Raw genomic sequence first — 6,839 nt, forward strand, 5'->3', positions numbered from 1 at the left:
ACTGCCCGACCAGGCCGAGCTCCACTCGCTCCGAGGAAGTCACACGGGGAGCACTTTCATCGAGAAAGGTTTTATTGATACTCAAGGCTCAGGAAGGCCAAGGCTGCCGTGTGGTCCGGGTCCTCCGTTGGAGTGGCTGCCCGGCACCCTGTGTCGTTGTCAATCTACTCTTTGTCCGTGTTTTTTTGGCGCTTATTTTCCCACGATGTACCAACTGGCCCATCTAAGCATTTTATTGCAGTTCATTTCTCTTACAACGGGCTCTGTTCAATGTTCCCCTTGCGCCCTGTGTCGTTGTCAATCTACTCTTTGTCCGTGTTTTTTTGGCGCTTATTTTCCCACGATGTACCAACTGGCCCATCTAAGCATTTTATTGCCGACTCTTCTGTTGGTCTCTGACTTTGAATTGCCCAAACGCACCTCGCCCCCGCCACCGAGCCTCCTTTCTTCTTCTTCGCTCACGGCGAACTCTCTCCACGTGCCGTGCGGCTCATTGTCCTCCACACTCCCCTTCCCTCAAGCCTCAAACTCCGGGGGCGGTGGGGAGGGGGGGGGGGGGGGGGGGTCCGGAACATTCCGAGTCACTGGACCGTTCGCTAAGCACTCCTCCAGCTCGTTCATCTCCGCGTCACTGGTGGCGATGGACGTGCATCAGGTAGTCGGTGAACTCCTGGTAGGGGTACTTGATGAGCTCCCGCTCCCGCCAAAGGTCCAGGGTCAAGTAGCTGTACGTCTGCTGGATGGCCAGGTAGGTGGCCTTGGCAACGTTGCCCAGGGTGGCCGTCGAGTCGCGGGCCGAGGTGTAGCAGTCCTCGATGCCCGCCATGTGCAGCAGCTTTTTGGGCACTGGGGCGGACACGATGTCCGCGCCGCAGGGCGCCGGGATCAGCCTCACCAGCCAGCTGCCACACCTGCCGGTCACGTTGCAGGGGACGGTGTAGGCCTTTCGATCTTGTTTCACCAATAGCCCTTGCGGACGGGGATGACGGACAGCTTGGCCAGGATGATGGCTCCACGGATGGCCGTGGCCAGCTCTTTGGCGCACTTGACAGCACACAGCCCACGTGGCCGTTGAAGTCCATAATGGCCACAGAGGCCTTCAAGCAGGTGCACTGGCCGGCACGCGTCTGCTTCTGCACCGGCATGATTTTCAGCACCTCATCCTTTAGCGTGTCCCTGGGATTTCCCCGGTACTCCGCGTCTCCGCTGCCGTGCCTTCGTTGACGTGCTCGACGTAGGGATTGCTCAACCCGTCTCTGCTAACCAGGGTGACCACCCTGACGGTTGGTCCGCCTTGCTCTTTGCCAACCGGGTTTACCACCCTGTCGGTTGATCTGGCCGTTCCCCCGCCAACCGGGTTGACCACCCTGTCGGCTTGTCTGGTCGGTCTCCTGCCGAACGGGTTGGCCACCCGGTGCGTTGGTCTGACTGGTCCTCTGCCTGAAGGGCTTTCCACCCTGGGAGTTGGTCCGGCTGGCTCCGCCGGTATCTCAGGAGGTGGAAGGTCGCCTTCCTTAATGGGGCCCCCCATTCTGGTTCCTCCGGGGGGGGGGGGGGGGGGAGGGGAGGGGAGGGGGGGAGGGGGGGGAGGGAGGGAGGGGGCATTTTTGGACAGAACAAGCTCTATTAACATCTTGGAATGATTAGATCAAGTTCTAGGCCGCAGACTATAGCGCCGCGCAGAGCCCCTACCAGATCTCTCACCGACGGGTTCGCACACTGTTCGGCTACCGCGTTTAGGCCGGGTTGCTGGTCATGTGCGAGATTCACACGGAATGGAGGATTCCTCATTTTGTTCTACTTTATCGTCAACCCGAACACGAAGATGGCACTTCTTCAGGTCTGTGACGTGGACCGGACCAGACTCCTCGTTCGCATTTTGCCGAGCGAGCCTGTAGGTTAGGCATGACAGTCGTGCCTTTACCACGTAGGGTCCTTCCCACTTCGGGTCTAGGGAGGCTGCGAATCCGCTTGCCGCATTGCTCAAAGGATGGGTTCTCCTGAGGACCAGGTCCCCCACCTGGTACTCCAGGTGACAATGACTCCTATCGTACTGGGCCGCCTGTTCGATCCTTGCTGCATCGAGGTTCTCTCTGGCGTCGTGCAACGCATTCGAAAGGCGAACTTTCAACTCAGCCGCGTATTTAGAGAGTGGGCGCTCTGTCGAACCTTGGTTATTTCGTAACCCGTTCAGAGCGGAGACGATAGCTCCTTCCCCAAATTTAGAAGCGCAGGGGTTAACCCAGTCGATCTGTTCACGGTCGTCCGGATTGCAAACCCATCTCGACAATGTGTTCGTCCAAACCCCTGTGTCTCTCTGCTAGTGTGATCAGCATGCTCTTCAAGTTTCCGTTCGCTCTTTCAGTGATATTAGCCTGAGGATGGTATGGTGTCGTCCTTTTGTGCTTTATGTTGAGCGCCAAGGAGGAGTGAGTAAACACTCTGCTGGTAAAATAGCTAGCATCACCGCTGCTGAGACACGAGGGTGTGCCGAAGCGCCATGAAAGTTTCCAACAACTTCTCGCTGATGCGCTCCGAAACCAGCCTCCTGAGCGGGTGTAACTCCACCCATTTTTGAGAAATGAGCGCTTATTACTAATAAATACTGATTCCCACTGTGACTTTTTGGTAGTGGGCCGATGATGTTGCAAGCAACCATCTCTCACGGGTAGTGACTCACTACAGGCAGTATCAGGCCTAAGGGCTCTCCCCCTCGTGGCTTCGCTTTCTGGGAGGCTGGGCAGCTACGGGCGTATCGGAGTGTGTTCTGCCTTTTCCCGGCCAAGTCGCGACGCGACATAACTTTTGAAAAGTCTTGCTGCCGCTGCCATGACCAGCCGGAGCCGAGTCGTGGAAGTATCCAATGAACCGCCTCCGTAGCCTCCTAGGAAAAGCAACCCTGAGCGGAGAGTCGTTCCCCTCCTCATCGTCGGTTGTTGGGATGTAGCGGAGCAATAAGCCGTCTTGGCCCAGCAGTTATGAATTAATATGTTCGGTAAATTGACCGGCAGCGTTTCCGGTGTTGCTTGCCATTTCCGCAATTTTTCCGAACACCCGCTAACAAAAACCATCTGCCTTTTGGGACTATACAAGCTCTTCCTTGCTCACCACTTCACCCCAAGCGACGATCCCTTGTTCCCTCGTGCGGCCTCCTAAAGGCCTGTCTATACAGGATATTGCAAAACTCACTACTCCGGCAAATCGTGCGGCGCTCCGCTTACGGTCGCCGGGGGGAAATTTTCCTCCGTCAAAGCTCCCGGGGGGAAACTTCCTCCCCCCCGTCAAATCTCCCCCGCGCTTCCTCCACGGCGGCCTTGCTTTGCTCATCACGTGGGTCCAGAAAGCGACTCACACGCTCTGTTGGCTGTCGGTCAATCGCTCAAGGCCTCCGCTCACAATACGGAACCGTGTCGGACGCCATCATGACGAAAGTGAATCTCGACAAAGAAGGCAGATCCGAGGCGGGCGAAACGCACCCTTCGACGCAGGAATGTTCCAAATCCACCCGAAGGCTTCGAGCCGAGGCGACGGCGGTACGCGAGGGCGTTGGCGAGGTCAGCCATACGCAAGTGGCGTGTGACGTCAGAGAAAAGTGGAGGAGGCGAGAAGAGAAGTCGTGATCGTGAAAATTTTCACGACTCCTGCAAAAATTTTCACGACTCCGAAATCGTAAAAATTGAAGCGTCCGCTTCAATTTTCACGATTTGTTGGAGTCGTGGGTTTTGTAGTGGCCTGTTTGGACACCCCTTGACACTGCGACGAGCACCTGTTGCGTCGATCCCTCCCTGCTGCCTCGCTTATGAGAGGCTGCGCGGGAAACTGGCCTCTCACAATCCACTGGTTGCATCCCCTCCTTCCAGTCACTATCATGGAGCGCCCGAGAAAGTGCGTTAGGAACCTTGTTGGTCGAGCCCTTGCGGTCTAATGGCGCAGCTAATGCTTGCTCCTCTCGTGATCTGACGAGTGAGCGTTCTATGTCCTAAACAAAACTCGGTGGGACGGCAAAGGGAATAAAGGGAGTCAACGGATTATGGTGGTGCCCGTTATTTTTCAAGTCTATGATGATCCCTTCCCGGCAGACGAAGCCTTGTCCTAAGATCACATGAATTTGCATGTTTGGCAGATAGAGAAAACACGGCCTCCTTTGTCTGCCGTCGAGGCTAAGGTAAAAGCGTAGTGCGCTTTGCGCCTTAGCCGATCCTGCTGCTAAACGCAGCGCGTTGGAAACTTCCCGCGCGTGGAGAGCCCTTCGGCGACAGTCTTCGGAGACTCTGTCGCCGATTAGGGAAAAATTGAACCGGTGTTAATTAGTGCGTAGTACATGTTACCACCGATTTCGACGGGCACGTATGGCCACTTCTCAGATGTCAAACCCTGAGTGCGACATGCCGACGGGGAAAACACCAACCTGTCGCTGACCGAAACTCTAGCCCCGTTGGCAGACTGATGAGGGGCCTCGCCAGCGGCCGGCAACCGTAAGTCGGAAAGTCCAATTAGTGGCGCCGGCATCTCCCGTTTCCCAGAGACCCATGAGGGGGGGGGGGGGGGGGGGGGGGCGGGGAGAGAGCTGCACTCCATGTGCACTGACGCTTGATATGCCCAAGCTGATTGCATTTATAGCACCTGATTTGTTCCTTGCCATTGTGTGCTGAGCGTCCGCCACTAACACCACGTGATGTGTCAGTGTCACGTGATGAGTCAGTGTCACGCCGGGAGTCATTGTAGTTCTCACGACCCTCGTAATGATTCGCCACGCCGCGGTGGTCGCCTGCGCCGCCTCCCCTGCGGGGATGCGCCCTCGAAGAGGGCGGCTCTGCGCCTCTGTTCAAAAGCGAAGAGATCCAAGGCGTGGGGCACAGCAGTTTCGCCTCTCCTATGTCCTGTAACGGCCACGTACGGCGTACGTGAGTCGTCGCGAGCTCCTGCGCCCCGTACTGTCCAGGCGCAACCCGGCTCCAGAGATTCCTCTGCGCCCGGAAGGAGCAATACTGCAACTCGGCGAGCAAGCTCGCCTGAACGGTGCGCGCCTCTCTGGCAAGTATTTCCAGATCACCAAAATCACGTCCGCGCAAGTAGGCTTTAAATCTAGGGTGACACTGCCGGATCGCCCTATAGCTACCTTCTTCCCGTCTGACACTGTAGGTTCGGCTCTGGAGTAGAGCTCCCGGAGAGCGCGGCTGTATTCTACAAGGATCTCGTCCGGATGTTGAGTACGGTTGGCTGGCTAATCTCTGATTCGCATCACATAGTCGGGAAGCAGGAATTTCTCTCTGAATCGTGCCCGGAAATCTGCCATCGAAAGGAACGGCCTCTGCATTCGTCTCCAACGCCCTGCGTCACCCGTCAACCCGATTGGGACTGTCTGTATCAGGGCCGTTTCATCCAACGCGCCAACGCGGCAAAGTACGCGTCTAGATCCTGCAGGAAATCGTGGACCGATGCTGCGTCGGAGTTGTCCGAATAGGTCGGCGTCTGCACGCTCAACCGTGGGCGGGGCACGGGCGTAGGCGCGGGGTTCACCACCCCTGGGGCCAGACCTATCTTTCTTGGATACGTCGCGAACATCGCCGTCATGGCGTGCATTAGTTCGCTTATGTCTTCTGTGTTCACCGCTGAAATTGGGGGCACTAGCGCTGCCGCATGCGCTGGCTTGCCCACTTGTGTCTTTTCTGCGTCCGAGTCAGTATCCGCCACTGACTGAATTTAGGCCTCGGTGTGAGCGGCCTTATTTCGAGACCTAGACATGGCGGAAGAACGTCAAACACTGCTGTCCAGCCGAGGAACAAAAAAAATTCAAATGGAAAAAGAAAGGAAACCTAACTCTAGAAATCGCGATTTCTGGGACTCCCTGAGAGCGAACAGAAACAACGGCAGGCGGACCGGGCCCCACGTTGAAAGCGCCAGTTATGTGGGTCGCCTGTCAATACCTCCCGACAAGGCCAAGTTCCACTCGCTCCAAGGAAGTCACACGGGAAGCGCTATCTTTAAGAAAGGTTTCATCGATCCTCAAGGCTGAGGAGGCCCAAGGTTGCCGTGTGGTCCGGGTCTTCCGTTGGAGTGGCTGCCCGGCACCGGCTCTTCCGCTGGTCTCTGCCTTCGAACTGCCCACACGCACCTCGCCCGCCACGAGCCTCCTCTCTTCTTCTTCGCTCCTGACGCCGTCCCTCCACGTGCCGTGCGGCTCATTGTCCGCCACAAAACGTAGTACGAAATTACATTCAGAAATTGGGCACATAGTGATGTAATGCAATTAGGTAGTAAATATAAGTATCGGGTGACCCTTTCCGAAGTGAGGAAAGAAGACGCGGTGAAACGCGGCGAAAAAACAAATACAGAGCATCTGCCGAGGCGCGGAGGGGAGAGTGGAGTGACGAGTTGAATTAACTTTACGGCGGCTGCATCACGTGATCCCAAAATGGCAACGCCCACGCAAGGGCGAATAGAAAGGTATGCACAGTTACTCTACCCTCACGCGGACGGCGATGACTAAATTAGAACTTACAAAGTCTTACGCGAAACACGCATCCTTTTCTCAGTGGCAATGTGTTACTTTAAAAAGCAACGATAAAAGCAACAGGCATAAATGGCCTGACATAACGATGTTGCGATTCGGTAGTCAATCATGACGAAACCAGTTAAAGTTTAGGGGGGTAGATAAAGGTTCCTGGTGACGACATTCCTTGAAAGAACTAAATACCGGTTACTCCATATCACACAGTTGGGTTTGAAAAAGTGGAAGTGCATTTGGTCCTTCCGGGATCAAATGCAGTTCCACCACCATTAGTCGCCTGGGGGACTTCCGGGGGCATGAGCAACCTTTGCGCCCCTTTCGCCAGTTC

The 6,839-nt window shown here is 56.0% G+C and overlaps 1 pseudogene; it reads right to left on the reverse strand.

Moving 5' to 3' along the window:
• Positions 1 to 628: 628 nt before the first annotated feature.
• Positions 629 to 1,531, reverse strand: LOC121837263 (annotated as a pseudogene).
• Between the last annotated feature and the right edge of the window lie 5,308 nt (positions 1,532 to 6,839).

Source organism: Ixodes scapularis, unplaced genomic scaffold, assembly GCF_016920785.2.
Source record: "Ixodes scapularis isolate PalLabHiFi unplaced genomic scaffold, ASM1692078v2 PGA_scaffold3__209_contigs__length_174095766, whole genome shotgun sequence".
Taxonomy (NCBI): Eukaryota; Metazoa; Arthropoda; class Arachnida; order Ixodida; family Ixodidae; genus Ixodes; species Ixodes scapularis.